Here is a 19469-nt window from a genome sequence, read left to right as displayed (position 1 = left end):
GTATTGGGAAACCAAAAAATTTGTGCAACTTGCTTTACTGTGGTATTTGCTTTACCTTGGTGGTCGGGAACAGAATTCACAACATCTCTGAGGTATGTCTGCACTCCTTTATTTGTGCCTTTGATATTCCACAACAAATACAAGATTAGAGGCAAGGAGTCATGCCTTTGTTTTCTGCTCCCATCACTTCCTTTTTTCCCCTCCTATCTCTTCAAAGAGCAAAGGCACAAAGGGCAGGACCATTTGTGGTCACCCTACATTCTCTCTCTTTTTGAATGCCTTGGATTGCTAATCCAGTAATAAAAGTGCTAATGTTGTACATAAAGAAAGTAATAACATGAGAGAAGAGGGGCTGGCATACTCCCAGAAAAAAACAAAAGCCACGCCCAATTAGAGGTACATCCTGCTAAAATTCTGGTACTCCTTTAAAAAATTGAATCAATTTTTTAATTGATCCAGGATTGGATCAATTCATTTAAAGGAAAAAACAAAAATAAGAATCTGAGAGAAACTACCCACCTTCTGGGCTTAAGCATGCTGTGTCATGGTCAGACTGCAGGGAGACGGGCTCAGGAAATTATGTTGTATCTGCAGAGCCTCTGAATGTCTGAGAATAAGCTGTTTCGTGTTCTTCACTCTGTACCCAGGTTGCCTGGAGATGTATGCCCCAGTCTGGTCTCTCAATTATCTCTCTGGTAAAGAAGTAAAACTCACACATCAGAGAAAGGACCCCTTTCTGTGAGAGCTCACCACCCATCCCCCCATCCCAAATCAGCTCTAAGAACTTAGAAACCTGGGGAATTTGAAATCTGAAGATTTTGCCCATGCATTGGAGACTTGACTTAGTTTAGAGCTTTAAATTTATACTATTTTACTTAATGTAAAATCTGAGTTAATTTCTGTCCAGGCTGCTGGAAAGGCTTCAGTTCAGTTCAGTCACTCAGTGGTGTCCGACTCTTTGTGACCCCATAGACTGCAACACGCCAGGCTTCCCTGTCCATCACCAACTCCCACGGCTTATTCAAACTCATGCCCATCAAGTGAGTGATGCCATCCAACCATCTCATCCTCTATCGTCCCCTTCTCCTCCTGCCTTCAATCTTTCCCAGCATAAGGGTCTTTTCCATGGAGTCAGATCTTCGCATCAGATAGCCAAAGGATTGCAGTTTCAGCTTCAGCATCAGTCCTTCCAATGAATATTCAGGAGTGATTTCCTTTAGGATTGACTGGTTGAATCTTCTTGCAGTCCAAGAGACTCTCAAGAGTCTTCTCCAACACCACAGTTCAAAACCATCAATTTTTCGACGCTCAGGTTTCTTTATAGTCCAACTCTCACATCCATACATGACTACTGGAAAAACCATAACGTTAACTAGATGGACCTTTGTTGGCAAAGTAATGTCTCTGCTTTTTAAGAAGCTATCTAGGTTGCCATAACTTTTCTTCCAAAGAGCAAGCGTCTTTTAATTTCATGGCTGCAGTCACCATCTGCAGCCAATTTGGAGCCCAAAAAAATAAAGTATGTCACTGTTTCCATTGTTTCCCCATCTATTTGTCATGAAGTGATGGGACCGGATGTCATGATCTTAGTTTTCTGAATGTTAAGTTATAAGTCAACATTTTCATTTTCCTCTTTCACTTGGAAAGGCTCACCATTCAGTTAATTAACATCCAACCAAATTGGCATCTGGAAAGTCTATTTATTTTGGTTACTTGGTTCAGGTAGTTCTCAAAATGTAGTTTTAAACATTCAAAATGAGGGCTAGAAGGGCCTTGAGTACAGGCAGAAGGAGAAACCAGGTGCTGTTTCACTAATTGGCCAAGTAGTGTTGGAAGGTGGTGAGAGATGGGATTGAGAAAACAGATTTTGGGGTCCTTTCATTGTCTGGATTTCAAACCCAACCTCGGCCATTTACCAACTCTGTGATCATAGGCAAATTACTTAATTTTTCAGTTCCCTTGTTTCTAAACAGGAAAATAATAGAATAATATCTCGTGGGATTGTTGTAAAGATTAAATAGATATCTATATTATAAAGCACTTTGAATCGTACCTGGAATATAGTAAGTGTTCAGCAATTTAAAAATTCAAAGTTCAGCAATTCAAAAATTACAAGCAAAAATGCTTGTAATACTGTTTTATGTTTTAATAATGAAAGTGGTAATCCACTTCCTCCCATTTAAGAGGAAAATGATTGTCCACGCAGACTATACAGATTTAGAGCCATATATTGTTATGGCTGCTTTTCACAAACAGCAACCAGTATTAAAATTAAAAATGCTTAAATTAACAATACTGTTCTTTACATTTGAGCTCCACTTATATTGCATATGGGCTTCCTAGGTGGCTCAAACAGTAAAGAATCTGTCTGCAAAGCTGGAGACCCAGGTATGAACCCTGGGTCAGGAAGATCCCTTGGAGAAGGGAATGGCAACCTACTCCAGTATTCCTGCCTGGGCAATCCTATGGATAGAGGAGCGTGGCAGGCTACATAGTTCATGGTGTCTCAAAGAGTCAGACACTATACATGACCGAGCAACACTATACTGCGTATAGTCTGCAAGTGATTAGATTTCATTTGTATTAGCCCTGTAAACTATAATGTGTTTTTAAAAAACTTTTTAACTTTTTATTTTATATTGGAGTGTAACCAGTTAACAATGTTGTGATATTTTCAGGTGCACAGCAGAACTCAGCCATATATATACATGTATCCATTTTCCCACAAACCCCCCTCCCATCCAGGCTGCCCCATAACATTAAGCAGAGTTCCCTCTGCTATACAGTATGTCCTTGTTGGTTATCTATTTTATCTTATCCTTCCTGGGTGTGGTTCACACTCAGCATGTGCTTGGCTTTGTTCAGCATCCTATCTGTTGTGGCTTAATCTCAACAGTCAGTAAAAATGAGATTGTGAGAAACTTTGTTCCAAAAAATTTGCTTACAATACAAAAGTTACTCATTTTTTCAGCGTCTTAAAGAGTTATAGGTCTTTTTTTAAATGTGGGGAGGGGAGAGGTCAACAAATGACTGGGATTTAACCCAAATGATTAAAAGGACAGGATGTTCTTTTTTCCCCCTAGAGGGCCACAGAAGGAAATGAGAACTAAATTTAATATCATGAGTTCTCATGTTCATAAATTGATGTCTTAGGTTTATGTGTCCCAGTAATTGTGCCCTGCTTTGGAAAGAATTGCTCTGAAAGTTTAGTTTGAAGACAGAAATTCAGGAGCTGGTAGAGCTGAGTAGAAACCATGAAATAAAAATGTTGAGAGTTTCCAGCAAGGTATTTATCTCATGTGTAAATTCAGGGAAAATTTGTAAAGTGGAGTTAATGAGTCATGTCCCTGCCATCATTTTCTTTCTTACCTCAGTGGTAGAAGTGATGTCAAGCCACAGAGAGCTTTCACTCTCATCTGCTTGTTCAGACTCTGCTATCAGACATTTAGATTTTGGTGAAAACTTGGGTCAATGTGTTATTGTTTTCAGGAAGGATTTGGTTTGAAGGCTTTACCTTGAATTATAGATCTCAAGGTTTTTAATTGCCGTGTCATGAGTTATATTGCAAGCAACTGAGACCAGTCTAATTAACTTAGACAAAAGGAATTTATTGGAAGAATAAGCTCACGGCTCATAAAATTGAAGGAAAGCTGAAGAATCAGGTCTTGGGAAGGACAGGAGCCAAGTCAAGCAAGATCTTTGCAGCAGTATCTAATCACACTCTCCTCAGGGACCTCCTTCAAGATGAACTCTGATCTCCTTAAGTTTTTGTGTCATTCTACTCAATATTTAAATGCGAGGGAAAGAACATCTGGTTGGTCCAGCTTGAGGCCAATTCCTTGCTCAGGGAAAGGAAAGGGTGCCAAGACTGCAGCAATGGGGTGAAACAAGATTCCACAGAGGACTGAGACATTCTTAGAAAAGGGAACAGATGCTGTGCAGGCAAAAACATACATTTACTATAATCACCAAGTAAAGGCATTTCACAAGCCCGTAAATGGGTGTGGGACATGCCTTTTGGAGACGTGGTGGAAGAGGATTGTCCCCACATTCAGGTCACCATCTTTCTTCACATGAAGGACCCTCCAATGAGACCATTTCCTGGTCTCCAATGAGAGCATATAAGCCAAGTGAGGTAAGAGTGACTCCATGATTCTTTCAATGGTTTTCTCTCAAAAACCTTTAAAGTTTAACTTCACTTGAGAAAACTATTGAATTCTTAAAGCCATACTTTTCAGTCTTTTGCAATGGTGCTGAAATGTGGTTTCTAAGGTAAATATTTGAATGAATGCTAATATCTCTCAACCACTGGTTTAGACTGTAGATCTCTGCCCATCTATGCTGCTGCTAAGTTGCTGCAGTCGTGTCCGACTCTGTGCGACCCCATAGACGGCAGCCCACCAGGCTCCCCCGTCCCTGGGATTCTCCAGGCAAGAACACTGGAGTGGGTTGCCATTTCCTTCTCCAATGCATGAAAGTGAAAAGTGGAAGTGAAGTCGCTCAGTCACATCCGACTCTTAGCAACCCCATGGACTGCAGCCTACCAGGCTCCTCCATCCATGGGATTTTCCAGGCAAGAGTACTGGTGTGGGTTGCCATTGCCTTATCCCACTGCCCATCTATAGTCCCGACTAAATATGCAGTTTCTTGAGTGCAATCCCAGAGTTCAGGTGGGGAGACGTTCAGGTGGGGACTAATAGTAAACTTTTTCTAAGCTTCCCAGGTAGTTTTAATGTTTGTTTGAGAACTACTGAACCAGAGTCAACAAATCTCAATAGCTGTTGAGCATCTACTCTGCATCAGTCAATGTTCTGACTCTAGAGATCCAATAAATAATGAACAAGATATAAAGTTCTTTCTCTTTGGAAGATTCTTATGAAGAAGAAGAAGAGAGCATCAGAGGATGAGATGGCTGGATGGCATCACTGATGCAATGGACATAAACCTGGGCAAACTCCGGTAGATGGTGAGGGACAGAGAGGCCTGGCGTGCTGCAGTCCATGGGGTCTCAGAGGGTCGGACACAACTGGGTGACCAAACAACAACAATGGAGAGGAAATTAATGATGAACAAACAGAAAAAATAACTGAACAGGAAAATTTTAGATCTCAAGCTTAACATGACCAAATAGAAGTGTTCACTTTTCGCCTGTCATTTTCTTTCTTCTCATGTCTCCTCTGTCTTAGATATGATGCCCTTCTCCACCCAGATTCTCAGGTCAAAGTTTTGGAGATTATTCTCGGTTGATTTCTCTCTTTCCCTCCCATCCCTTACCCGCCACATGCACTCTGGCCTCAATCCATGTCAAGTAGTAGTAGTAGAAGTAGTGTTAGTCACTCAGTGGTGTCTGACTCTTAGTGACCCCATGGACTGTAGCACACTGGGCTCCTCTGTCCATGTGATTCTCCAGGCAAGAGTACTGGAGTGGGTACCAATTCCTTGCTCCAGGTGATCTTCCTGACCCAGGGATCAAATCCAGGTCTCCTTCATTGCTGGCGGATTCTTTACCATCTAAGCCACCAGGGAAAGCCCCTCCTTAGCTTGAAACCTCCTAAAAGTCAAACTCACCCTGATCTACCAGAACTACAAGATTCAGCCGCCCTCCCCACCCAAACACTCCCGCCACCTATTGGGTGCCTTGTCCTTTGTTCTCAATCTCCTAGGCATACCAAGATTGTCCGGCTTCATAACCTTTGAACTGGTTTTCTCCCCAGCTGGGAGCTTCAGGTCATTTGGGTCTCAGCTCAAAGGTTACCTCCTCAAAGAAGCTTTCTTCGTCCTTCCGAACAAGTCATTGTCAATGATCTGTTTTATTTCCTTTCTAGTCTTTAGCATCTGAAATAACCTGACTTGTCAACTTGTTTACACGTTAACATCTGTGTTTTCTCAGTACAATGAAAGCTTCCTGAGTGCAAAGATATTTGCCTGCTTTATTCATTGCTCTAACCCTAGCATCAGGTGTCTGGCACATAATACGAGTTCAATAAATGCTATTGTCTCAATGAATGAAAATAAGTGAGTGTATTAATGGAAAGTAACTGGTGGTGTGTACGTGAGTGCTAAGTTACTTCGGCTGTGTCCAACTCTATGTGACCCTATGGACCATAGCCCATCAGGACCCTCTGTCCATGGGATTCTCCAGGCAAGAATACTGGAGTGGATTGCTGTGCCCTCTTTCAGGGGAGCTTCCGGATCCCAACTGGAGGTGGGGCTACTTAAACCGGTTATCTGTAAACAAAGGCTGAGTTTTCAGAGTCACGTTTGGAGACTACATAAATTCTAACTTTGCCCCACACAAACTTTTCATTCCAGGCAGACAGGTTTACTTGCTGTTTGGCCAACATTCCTCATACTCTCCTGTCTGCTCAGTGAAGAGACCCAAGTCATGCCATCACCATGAACATGGCCTGAGCAACGTGTTGGGTGACCTGTGTCAGGAAACTCACTACACACCTGTGCTCCTTCCACCTCCATCACCAAAGGCCCCCCTGCTCCACCCTTCCCCCGTCACAGTTCTGGCTGTTCATACTTCCTGTTTTCTCCAGCAGAAATTGATCTCTCTCTTCCCTAACTCTTTGTGGATTCTCCAAGTATACTGTTTACTTTGACTCTGGAGGTGGCACCAGCGGTAAAGAACCCGCCTGCCAATGCAGGAGACATGAGACATGGGTTTTATCCCCGAGTCTGGAAGATCTGCTGGAGGAGGGCATGACAACCCATTCCAGTATTCTTGTCTGTAGAATCCCATGGACAGAGGAGCCTGGTGGGCTACAGTCCACGGAGTTAAAAAGAGACAGACACGACTGAAGCGACTTAGAACATTTGCACGCACTGGAATACATATCAAACATGTGCCTTGGGCAAGTTATTTAAACTTTCTCAGTCTCAGTTTCCTCATTTAAAAAATATAATTCATGGTACTTATTTAGCAGGATTGATAAGATGCATATATATATATATATATATATATATATATATGACACCAAGCACAAAACTTGGCACATAATCACTCACTAAATGGTAGCTATAACAATTATTGGGCTTCCCTGGTGGCTCAGACAGTAAAGAATCTACCTGCTTAGCAGAAGGCCCAGGTTCAATCCCTGGGTCGGGAAGATTTCCTGGAGAAGAGAATGGCTACCCACTCCAGTATTCTTGACTGGAGAATTCCATGGATAAAGGAGCCTGGCGGGCTACAGTCCACGGGATCTCAAAGAGTCAGACCCAAATGAGCAACTTACACTACTACTACTATAACAATTATTATTTCTTCTTAGTGTTAATAAATAATAGCAATTAGACCAATAATTATTGAAAAAGAAAATAATATTATGGATAATAATTGATAATATATTATTGGTGATAATATTTATTGATTGTTTACTATTTTCTAGTAGCTTCACATTTATTATCTCATATGTGGTGATTTTACAATCTGGTTGCTTCATGCATTTGTGTTTCATTTCCCAGCTAGATGTTTAGGGCATAGGCTAGCTATGTCTTTTTTTTTTTTTTTAATAATCCTCTAAGTGCCAAATTGGTGCATAGTTCATCACAAGTGCATTTGTTTGTTGCAAATGGTAAGATTACTTGTAGCTCTGAAATTTAGTGACTTGTGTTATGTCAGAATATAAGCTGATCTAGAAATTCTGGAAAATTTAAAACTTGGGCTTAGAAATGTCAGCTTCTTAAATAGTATGCTGATAAAAGGTCTGTGTGTGTGTGTGTGTTAAGTAGCTTCAGTCATGTCCAACTCTTTATGACACTGTGGATTGTAGCTGCCAGGCTTCTCTGTCCATGAGTTTCTTCAGGCAAGAATACTGGAGTGGGTTGCCATGCCCTCCTCCAGGGGATTTTCCCAACCCAGGGATTGAACCTTCATTTCTTATGTCTTCTGCATTGGCAGCTGGGTTCTTTACCACTAGCACCATCTGGGAAGCCCAGTGAAAGGTCTGCCTTACATCTATTTAACACTTCTGAACACCTCCTAGGTGCCATGCTCTGTTATAGGCAACTGGCAAAGGCTTCTAAGATAGGCAAAGAATGACATTCATTTGCTTGTATTTCTGGGAGGTTTATGAACTCCATTTTGCAGTTGCTTATTCCTTCCAAGAGATTGGCTCCTATTTTGGAATCTAAGCCACTTAGAGAATATACAAAACATACAGCATAATGAACAGTTAGGCTCTAGAGTCAGAATGCCTGGGTTTGAATCCTAGCTCTGCTAATTCGTTGCTCTGAGATTCTGGGCATGTTACTTATCCTCTATCAGCCTCTGTTGCTTTAACTGAAAATAATAATAATAATCCTTATATTTAAGGATTATTGTGTATATGAAATGAAGTAATGCATATAAAGTATTTAGCACTGGCACACCATCAGTACTGGAAGTATTAGCTCTCATTAAGCTACTAGCTCATATTACCCTACCAAGCATACTAAAACACTGGACAAGAAGAACCACCTGGAAACTCATTTTTGAACAAAGAGAGAAGGAATAAATATATATATATATATATGAAGTTCCATTCCGGGTCAGGCTCTAGAATAGAAACTCTGCCTGTGTTATGTCAATCCTCACAACAACATGGTCAAACAGGAATAATTTTACAGATGAGGACTAGGATCTAGAGAGATTAAAATTTTTGCCCAAGTTTACAGTGTAGAAAGAGTGGAGCCAGGGTTAGTCCTTCTCTGAATCCTTCTCACATAATAAAAAAGGAGCCACCGTTGTTTCACTCATCCTATCTCAGAGATTCTACATTGTCTTGTTTCTGTAGGGTGCTGCTGCTGCTGCTGCTAAGTCGCTTCAGTCGTGTCCGACTCTGTGCGACCCTGTAGACAGCAGCCCACCAGGCTCCCCCGTCCCTGGGATTCTCCAGGCAAGAACACTGGAGTGGGTTGCCATTTCCTTCTCCAATGCATGAAAGTGAAGTCGCTCAGTCGTGTCCGACTCTTCTCGACCACATGGACTGCAGCCTACCAGGCTCCTCCTTCCATGGGATTTTCCAGGCAAGAGTACTGGAGTGGGGTGCCATCGCGCTCTCCGTTCTGTAGGGTAGTAGTACTCAAATTTGGTGTACACGGGAATCACCTGGAATGCTTGTAAAAACCCTCAATCCAGGGCCACAGCCTAAAAGATTCTCATTCAAGGATAGAGTCCAAGAACCACATTTTAGGAAACACTCTAAGTCATTCTGTTGCACATAGTTCCTGATCACATTCTAGAAATAGTGCCATAAGGATTAAAACACCAATTTTTAAAAAAAACTAATTTATTTATTTTAATTGGAGGCTAATTACTTTACAACATTATAGTGGTTTTTGCCATACATTGACATGAATCAACCATGGGTGTACATGTGTCCCCCATCCTGAACCCCCCATCCACCTCCCTCCCCAACCCACCCCTCAAGGTTGTCCCAGTGCAGTGGCTTTGAGTGCCCCGTTTCATTCATCAAACTTGGATTGGTCATCTATTTCACATATGGTAATATACATGTTTCAGTGCTATTCTCTCAAATTATCCCACCCTCGCCCTCTCCCACAGAGTCCAAAAGACTATGTCTCTTTGGCTGTCTTGCATTTGCTGGGTCACTGTTACCATCTTTCTAAATTTCACATATATGCGTTAGTATACTATATTGGTGTTTTTCTTTCTGACTTACTTCACTCTATATAATAAGGCTCCAGTTTCATCTACCTCATTAGAATTGATTCAAATGTGTTCTTTTTAATAGCTGAGTAATATTCCATTGTGTATATGTACCACAGCTTTTTTATCCATTCATCTGCTGATGGACATCTAGGTTGCTTCCACATCCTAGCTATTGTAAACAGTGCTGCAATGAACATTGGGGTACACGTGTGTCTTTCAATTCTGGTTTCCTCAATAAAACACTCAGTTTTAAGATCATGTAATTCAGATATATACATTAAAGACTGGTCCCGAAATCTTAAGGCATGTGATGATAATAAACAATGTATTTTAGGTTTAACATAGCAATTGCATACTTTGTGCTAATTTTTAAAAAACTATTTATTTTTGGCTGTGCTGGGTCTTTGTTGCTGCATGGGCAGTGGCTACTCTTGGTTGCAGTACCTGGGCTTCTCATTGCAGTGGCTTCTCTTGTTGCTGAGCACTGGCTCTAGGGTGCATGGGCTTCCGTAGTTGCAGTTCCCAGGCTTGAGCACAAGTTCACTAGTTGTGGCACAAGGGCTTCGTTGCTCTGAGACATGTGTGATATTCCCAGAACAGGGATGGAACCCATATCTCCTTCATTGGAAGGCGATTCTTTACCACTGAACCACCAGGGAAGCCCATATTTTGTATTCATTTTGTGTTCTCTACACAGAAACTGGTAAGTTGATTTTTTGTGTAGGTTGATTTTTTTTTAACCTAACTATGTATGAGGCTCTTATTGGAATATCTTATTTACAGTAGTTGTTTATTAGTTTTTTGTGTATTACAGTTATTTGTTTAGCCATTGTGTGTTAGCAGTTATTTGTTTAGCCATGATGACTCCCTGGTAGCTCAGTCGGTAAAGAATCTGCCTGCAATTCAGGAGACCAGGGTTTGATCCCTGGGTCTGGAAGATCCCCTGGAGAAGGAAATGGGAACCCACTCCAGTATTCTTGCCTGGAAAATCTCATGGACAGAGGAGCCTGGCAGGTTACAGCCATGAGGTCTCAAGGGTCAGACACAACTTAGTGACTAATCGCATGATAATCTTAAAAGACTCATCAAGTGGAGAATGAATAAATGACAATAAATACCTTTTGGGGAAAAAGGGAAGACTCTGAGGGTGATATTTTATAAACGTTACAGAGATGTATCAGGCCTGGTTACTTAAGCAGTTGTATAAGAAACTGTCAGGCATTTAACTGAGGCAATTCCTTTAAAATAAACCATATGGTCACATAGTACTATTAAAATATGTTGATACATCCTTGAGTATCACTCTGATTATGTCTCCCTGGGGAGTGGGGAACTCATTAGCATGAGTTCCATGTCAGTCCTTCCCCCTCTGTTCCCCGAATACTTTCCACGCTCTCTTGGCACAAAGGGGTGATCAAAATGTATGTAGCATGGCCAAGTTTCCAAATGAATGGTTCATCTAACCCCACGGACAGAATACATGACATTAAGAAGTATGAAAAGACTGTTGCGCTTCTCTGAGTTTACTTTTCTGTCTGAGAGCTTTAAAAATGTGAATTTTGGGGGAAATGATGGTGGAGGGCTCTCTATACAAATTCTTAGCTCTTCATTTTACAGATGCTATTTCCCAGCCCAAGGGAAAAGCATCAAAGCTGAGAAGTTGTTAAACTGGGAGCAGCAGGGTGCATACGTGTGTGTGTGTGTGTGTGTGTGTGTGTGTGCACGCACATACAGGAAGAGATAAACCTGTTTGCTTTCCGAACTAGTAAAGTAGTAAAACAGGTTGTTTAGGGTAAAGTCCCTTGAACTAGATAATTGATTTTAAATACATCTGTCTATAATAACACCTTTTCTTTACAAAGTGCTTTGAAAAGTTCAAAGCATTTTTTCTTTTATTATCATTTGAATTCTATAACCACCCTATGAAGTAGGGACGGCAGGTCTTAACATCCGCCACCACCATTTAAAAGATGGTTCAACTTGAGGCACAAGCATGTCCAGAAACTTGTTTGAGGTCACATAACCAGTTGGTTTCACAACTAGAACTAGAGCACTGGAATTCTGAAATTTAATCCTCTGTTCTCTTGGCAGAGAGTGTCTTGGCTACTGCTTGATCTACCCAGAGTTCATGTAGTGATTTGTGGCTACAATTTAATTGGAGAATACAAATCAGGCATGCCTAAAAAGCTCTACAGAAAGGAGATTGTTTATCTTAGATCATGACTGTGTTAGAGAAAAAGGAGGTAGAGAATGGAGTCAGTTGTTTTAGACAATGCAAATTACAAACATACAAAAACACTTTGTAATCAGTTTCTGGATATTTTGGGGGGCTATTCATTTCATTAATTTGTGTATTCATTTTTTAGAGTATCTATTAAGTGCCTTTATATAAGAGACTATGCTCAGTACTTTGGGGAAGATACAAAGAAATGCATTTAATTTTGAGGGGTTGCTTTGAATTATACAAATAACAGCCATTTTATTCATTGTCCATTAGCACCTGATAGACGAACTGCCTTCCTTGCAGAAGAGCAAGATAAAAAGAGATGAAGAAACTGGGCAACTAATTTTCTTCAATTCTCTATGTTGTTGTTTAGTTGCTAAGTCATTTCTGACTCTTTGCAACCTCATGTAGCCCACCAGGCTCCTCAGTCCATGGGACTTCCCAGGCATGAATAGTGGAGTGGGTTGCCATTTCCTTCTCCATCTCTCCCCATGGGAGGCTTAAAAAAAAACATGTAAGTGATAAATTGTCTTGCTAAGTACACAAAATACCAAGTTTGCTCTGTCAGCTAATATAAGGTAATGCCCCCTTGAAACTAGGGAGGTATGCCAGGTTTCTTACGAGGAGCATCAGATGAGGATTTAAGGAAAAAATGCTAGACTCTAGCCCCAAAAGCAACTTCCAAAAAGCATCTCTGAAGGTCAGAACTAAATTTCGACAATACTTTCCCCTCCCTGGCTCCAAAATGAACTTTTCCTCTTCACAGGCATTCTTGAGGATCTAGACAAAAGGGAACTGAGGCACCAAAGGATGCAAGAAAAGAAGTGCAGGGACCTATCATTTGGGTGGAAGATGAATCAGAGTTTGCAAATAATTGTTGTGAATTTCCTTAGAGGTCACTTAAAAAAAAATTCCCTGGGGACAAATTTCTTTACTTTCCAGCATAAACACCTCCAAGCCTGAAGGCAATATTTGTGTTAATATTCACACACATTACGAGCACTTGTTTGATATGTCTTTATACTACATGAACACAAAATGAGTGAAAGACTTTGTTGTTGTTGTGACAGGTCTTGCTCAGGCCCCAGGGTGGGTCTGTGAAACAGTGTATGTTCATACATGTTGTTTATTTGCTGTGTGTGTGAAGGCTCTTCCCTGGTGGTTCAGATGGTAAAGAATCTGCCTGTAGTGTAAGAGACCCAGGTTTGATCCCTGGGTCAGGAAGATCCCCTGGAGAATTCTTGACTGGAGAATTCCATGGACAGAGGATCCTCATGGGATATAGTCCATGGGGTCGTGTGTGTGAAGAGTAGAGACTGAGTTAACTTCCCTGAGCCCCCATTTTGCTTCTCTGGGTTTCCATTTTCTCCACTTGTGAAATTACAGAGTTGGGGTCGGTGAGCTCTAAACTCAGTTCCAACTCTACCATCTGATGATGTACCAGTTCTTTTTAACGATGTTCCAATTGCTATTAAACATATATTTTGTATTCCAGTCAGTCAGTATTTTTAGCAATATTGTAGGATTCTGCTGCAGGAAAATTGGTCATAATTGGGTACACAATCATAAGTCAGATAAAATTAAGTTTTTTCACTTTACAAAAACAATATGGTGATTTGCAAAATAGTTTTGGAATAGTTGTAAATAATAAGCTCTGCTTATACATTTAAAATAAAGACATTTTTAATCTAAGTTTTCAGGAGAAGCAGAGTGTGGAGTGAAATACACATGCATCAAATAACAAAAATATAAACGTTTAATTGTCATAAAAATCATAGTATTTTGGGATGCTAAAGGAAAATTTCAATGCAACATCCTTATTCTAAAAAATAGGGGACTATGGAACAAAAAAGTTTACTTACCTGCTCAAGATCACTGGTAGTTAACAAAAGCTGTGTAAAATCATCAATCACAGAATATTTTTCATATTTTTCTCTATTCATATTTTGGGAGCACACCTCCTCATTTACCACTGAAGAAAAAAAATCTCAGATGTTCAGTGCTTAAATTGAGGAATATTATTTGAGATAAAAATTAAAGTTATAAAGCAGACTCATTCTCCTCCTGTGTGGACACACCACATTCTAATAGTGTAAATAGTAAATTTGGACGCATTTAAAGTAATCTACCTATGAGTTCCTTAATTTTGCTGAACTTTGAATTGCCACTGAAATAGCATAATAGCCAGCTATTATTTTCTTACATTAGTTTAGATTTTTATTGTTTTTTCTATAAATAATATTATAATTTTTATAAGTACAGATTGATCTGTCAATAGTATATTTTCTTTTCTTTTTTTAATTGAAGTACAATTGATTTACAATATTTTCTAATACTGATATTCACTGAAATAGCAGATATGCGTGCATTAGTAAGACTTGACTCTTGTTCCCAATTGTGTGTTTTATTTTTCTTTTCATGTTCTTGTATTAAATATGAAATAACCTCCCTTTGTAGAGTTATCAGTTTAAAGCGATGATTCGAAATTAATTATTAACACAAAGTACTAGTCAGTTTCAAGGCACATCACTTTATTTTTGCCATGGACCCCAGAGCTTGAAGTTAGCAGGGCTCTTTAAAACCAATGCTTCTAGCATTTCATTGACTCACACTAAATCGGTCCCTCGATCACCCAGTTAATTTTAACCTTGACCTCCCACAGCTGTACTGCCATACTCAGTCCAAAAAAACTCCCTGCTTCCACCCTTTCAGCCTCTCATGAAGCAATAGTGGAGAGGAAAAACACTACCCATTCCTTTAAGAAAGATTCCGCCTCCTCTCTCATAAGCAAGCGCCTAATGGTAATTGTGGAGTCTCTACCAGAGTCACACACTTTACTACTCGGCGTTGGGAGAAGCCGCCGCTGCCGCCGGTCTGAGGCTGCAGTGGGTTTCTGTGCAGCACTGCAGAATCCACACCTAGAAGACGCACACGTCTACTGCCCTGGACACAAGAAAGCCTTGCATCCTAAGCGGGTAAGCAAATCTTTTATCCATTTTGTCCAGAAACTGTGGGAAATGGAGTGATCACGGGAAGGATTGCTCATCAGACATGCTTAAAATGGATTATGTTAATTTGTCTTCCTTTGGGGCGGGGGGAGGTCTAGATCTGTGACAGGCGAACGTCCTGTGCAGTGGAGACTATTGTCTGATATGTACCCCTAACACACTTTTGGGGGGCTATTCATAAACAGGCTAACCTTGATGCGTGCCAAGCTTTTTTTCATTTCTTGCTTTCTAAATGCAAAAAAACATCCAGCCACTCCCAATATCTCTCTCAAATACTGCAGATATTTTAAAATGCCAAATAAAATGACAGGCCAAGCGTTTTCTAAATATTTTCTCCCCAAAGCCAGGAAGCCTTCCCCACCGCCCTTTAGGGGTATTTAAAAACCATGAGGCATGGTCAGATTTTGAGCATATGGGAGATGGTGGTAGACTAAAATTTCTATAGCTTTGGTCCAGTGGAGAGAGAAAGCGAGGATAAATGAATCACAGTTTTTGCCAAGACAAGATTCATTTTCCACACTTCATATGTGGGAAGAGGAAACTACATTTTAATTAGCACATTTTTAGGGAAGAGGGAGGGGATGAAGATGAGGGGGATGGCACGAAGTATTTGAGGGGGAAGAGAAGAGTCTGCAGAGGAGGAAGGAAATGAAGTGGCCTGTCGCCAGTGCCTTGGAAACGAAGGGAGATAAGGGTGGGGAATGAAGTTTGCTGTTGTGTGTTAGGGTGGGGTTGACCCAAGAGACCGTGAATAACCAGAATGTCGCTCAGAGGGTGGGCTTGGGAGTGGATTTGTGCCCGTTCAGGACACGTATGCGGGAGGGGTGCAAGCCGTGGGTGGTAGAGAAAGGTGTGCGTTGCTGGGAGGTCTATTTCTAGGGTAAGTCTTGTCTGGGCGGCGGGGGGTGGGTGGCCCAGTGTCACCTGTGGATGGATCCACATCCCTGCAAAGTTTACCCGGCCCCGAATTCATTTTCAAGGCTGGCAGTGACTTGACTTTTCACCTCCAAGAGATGAGCTCTCATAAGGTCTCAAGGCCAGGGGCCAAATTCGGGGTGAAGACCCTTGAGGCGTACAAGTGGAGCTGATAAAAGAGAGCCCCTGTCCCTCTGTGGAGGTGAGTAGGGGGAAAGAGGCGCCCCCATAAGCAACTATGCTGAGAACACCCAGGCCCCTCCAGTGAGGGGCGTGCGGAGGTTGAACCTTAGCAGTGGCCTCCCGCTGAAGACCCAACAGCCAGTGTAGGCGGCCGAGGTTGACTCTGAAAGCTGTGGCTCAACCTTAGGAGAGTGGCCGGCGGTGGGGGGAGGGGGGCGCCTTGCTCAGATTTGGGCGGGCGGCATTTCCAAGGCGCCCTTCCTATCCCTTGTGGTCGAGCTTCCGTCGGGGTCTTTTACTCCTCCGACCCTCCCGCAAGGCACGCAACGGATCGAAGATGTAGAGCTGGAGGAGGACGCTGAAAGAGATGCCAGACAACTGCCCCGCACCAGGCCCTCCCAGAGGCCAGGCCTGTAGGGCCCCGCGGCCGCGGCTTTAGAGACTGGGTACGGGCGGGAGAGGAGGGGGCCGTAGGGGGCGGTACCAAGGCTCTGGAGGGGCCCGAGGGGCCGCGTTGGGGGCGGGGCCTTGAGGAGGCGGGGTCAGGAACATCCTGTGATTCCGAGGGGCGGGGCCAGGACGCTCGGGGACCCGAGGGGTGGGACCAGGGGCGTTCGGGGGACGCGAGGGGCGGGCTTGTGGGGGTGGAGCCAGAGGCGCCTGGGGGCCTAAGGGCGGGGCCTTAGGGGCGGGGCCAGGGGACGCTCGAGGGGCTCTCGGCCAGTCCCGCCAGAGCGTGAGCCGCCCTGCCGGTAACGGTCGCGGGGGCGCGGGGCGGGAGGGGAAAGAGAGGGGTTTAAATTGTATTTTTAAAAACGGAGAGCGAGAGCTAGAAGCATCGTGACCCAGGTGTCGCCGCTTCCTGCCTCTCAGGGCTCGGCGCCCAGGTCCCTCCCTCCTCACGCCCCCTCCCCTTCTGCCCTCCCCTCTGGAGCCGTGCGGCGCTTAAGAGGCGGCGGTGGAGGATCGCGCGGCCGCTGCAGTCCCGGCGGCCGCGGAGAAGGAGGGAGGGAAGCACAAAGCCGGCTGCGCGCTGCGAGGTAATCCTGAGGGGAGAGAAGGCGCGGCCTTTCCACCGCTTCTCGCGGCGGGGACGGCAGGCGCCCGCGCGGGCTGGGCTGCGGGGACCCTTCTAAGGGGGTCGCGCGGGGGTTGGATTGCGGCGACTTGCAGGGCCGAGGGGACTTTCCTATTGGCTGCCCTTGCGGCCTCAGGTGAACCCTTCTCCCTCCGGGACTGGAACGGGAGCCTCGGGCGAGGAAAGTGGACCTGAAGGGGAGGATCTCCGGGCGCCGCGGGGTGGGCCCGAGTCTTTCGGGCGTCCTCTGATTTCTCCCAGAGGACGGGGAGTTCTAAAAACCAAGAACTGGCCGAAGCTTCGGGATCCGAGGGACCTTAAGCTCTGAAGGTGCGCTCCAGGAGGGTTGGGAGGTTCCCGCGCTTGGAAAAAGGTGGAGGTAAGGGAGGAAGTGTTGGTTTGTTTTCCTCGTTAAAAAAAAAAAAAACACTTCTGTTACCAAGTTAAGAGTATTCAATCAAACCTTTCTCCTGTAATCTGTGTCCCCATCCCCCCGACACACACCCTCCCACCCCACCCCTACAAATGTATACATGTTAGGTTGTGCTTCCTGCCCGGGGTGACAGGCAAGAGTTGGCTGCAGGTCCGGTTAGCTGGTGTTTGGGGGCGTCCAGGCTGTTTGGAAGTATGCCATTATAGCTGAGGCAAGACCACAGAGACAGGTAGAATAAGCTAGGCCTCTAGTAAAATAGCAAGAATGGCCTCAGGTAAACTTTTTGTTGGAGAGATTTAATTGCAAGTAGGTGCCCGTTTAAAATGGGACGTGAGTAAAACCACTAATTTCTTTGGCACATGTGCTGTTGTAATTGACCTGCTGGAGTGGTGTGGAGAGAGAAGGAATTTAAATCAACCAAGAGGCTTTGAGTGGGAATTTATATGCAAGTTTGGTGAGGGAGTTGATAAGATTTGGGGGGTAGGAATCAGCTCCATTTGAAAGGTGCATGAACTTTTTATGTTATGACACTAGATTTAGTAGTATGAAATGGTTGCTTTTCTTGGAATGGAGTGCATCAGCACCATGCTGGGTTCATCCTACTTTGGGCTTTGGAGGACTTCTAATTAGATTGTTAAAGGGAGTAAAATAAGAATACCTCATAATTTGTCATTTTTAAATAAGATGCTTGAGTATTTTGTAAAAAAAAAAAAAAGTAATTAAGATATAGGACCCATTCATTTATAGGGTTAAGTTACTTTTGGAGCGAATGTATAAAGTTTGTATATCTAAAAGTCTCCACTGCATTGTAATTGCACTGTCACTCATTTTCCTCTGCTTAAATCGAGCAGATTACCTTTGCAGAGGGAAGACCAGGGGGAAAAAAGGCCACTTTTGCTATATTTAAGTGTTCCTTTTTCCAAAGAGTTCAGTCTCTGCTCTTAAAACTCTTAAGTGACTGAAAAATGTTGGCAATAGTTGCTTTTAAAGAAAAAAAATTGGTATGTCTATTTTGAATGTTAAACATAATTTGAGCTCTTGAGATAGTTGGTTATGAGGCATTCAGTAAGTTGCAGCTTTTTTACATATATGTTATAAGGAAATGTTTGTTGGTAGACATATGACACAGGTGATCATAAGACATCTAGGAACTATTTTGCATGATAGATTGTATTTTCAGAATATGTTTTACATTCTGAAAATGAATGAGAAAATGATATTGCACACTTTGCTATTTCTAACCCCCTTTTCAGTAATGTTACACCGGTATGAATGCAGGTTCTGCTCAGTGACGTTTAAAGTGTGGATGTGGTCTTTGTAAAACCAGAGTGTCTTTTGAGACTAAGAGGACATAGCATCAGCCCACCTCCTACACACCATCCTCAAACCCAAATACAGGGTAGGGCCCAACCTCTGAGATTGTGAGCCCTCCTGAAATAGGTCTCTTGTGCCTGAGTGTTTTTGTTACACTTAAGCCTGTGCAGGTTGTTAGCTATTTAATCTCTGCCATCTCAAAGTAGTTGGTTAGCAGTACTGGGCAGCACTTTTGTGTGTCATCAGAGTACAAGAAATTTTATTTCTATTCGAGAAAGAAATCATATAAAATCATAAAAACCCAACTCTGAACAAATTGGGTTTGTAAAATGTTGGGAATAATACTATCAGAACCATATGAGTTTTTATGTGTAAAGTGCTTAGAATATAGTTTGGTCCTCAGTCTTTTATGTGTTTATCAGCATCACTATAAAGTTACTTTTTTTGAAGGTGGTTATATCATGTGACCCAGCAAGTGAAGACTCAGCAAATATTTGTAACAGCCAATATTATTTGCTCTACCTCTGTGCCAGGCACAGACTTTTATATGATTAATCCTCATAACAACCCAATGCCTAAACAGACATAAAGGTTTAAGTATTTTGTATAGCTCGTAGGCACAGACTGGCTGGTTCTGAACCCAGAGCTTGATTTGA

General features: G+C 42.7%; 1 protein-coding gene across 9 annotated transcripts in view; it reads left to right on the top strand.

Moving 5' to 3' along the window:
* The first annotated feature begins 14492 nt into the window (after positions 1–14492).
* ADD3 (adducin 3) overlaps positions 14493–19469 on the top strand; it is a 132491-nt gene continuing 127514 nt past the window's right edge. For 2 of the 9 annotated variants that reach the window (XM_027529529.1, XM_027529526.1), the window contains exon 1: positions 14572–14857. The gene's annotated coding sequence lies outside the window, so the exon portion shown is untranslated. Of the gene's footprint in view, positions 14858–16691; positions 17029–17327; positions 17446–19469 lie in introns of those variants that run through there. The other 7 variants (XM_027529533.1, XM_027529531.1, XM_027529532.1 and 4 more) reach the window with 7 other exon arrangements.

Source organism: Bos indicus x Bos taurus, chromosome 26, assembly GCF_003369695.1.
Source record: "Bos indicus x Bos taurus breed Angus x Brahman F1 hybrid chromosome 26, Bos_hybrid_MaternalHap_v2.0, whole genome shotgun sequence".
In the NCBI taxonomy this organism is placed as follows: domain Eukaryota; kingdom Metazoa; phylum Chordata; class Mammalia; order Artiodactyla; family Bovidae; genus Bos; species Bos indicus x Bos taurus.
The sequence above is the reverse complement of the archived record's forward strand: the minus strand, read 5'-3'. Positions and strand labels throughout refer to the sequence as shown.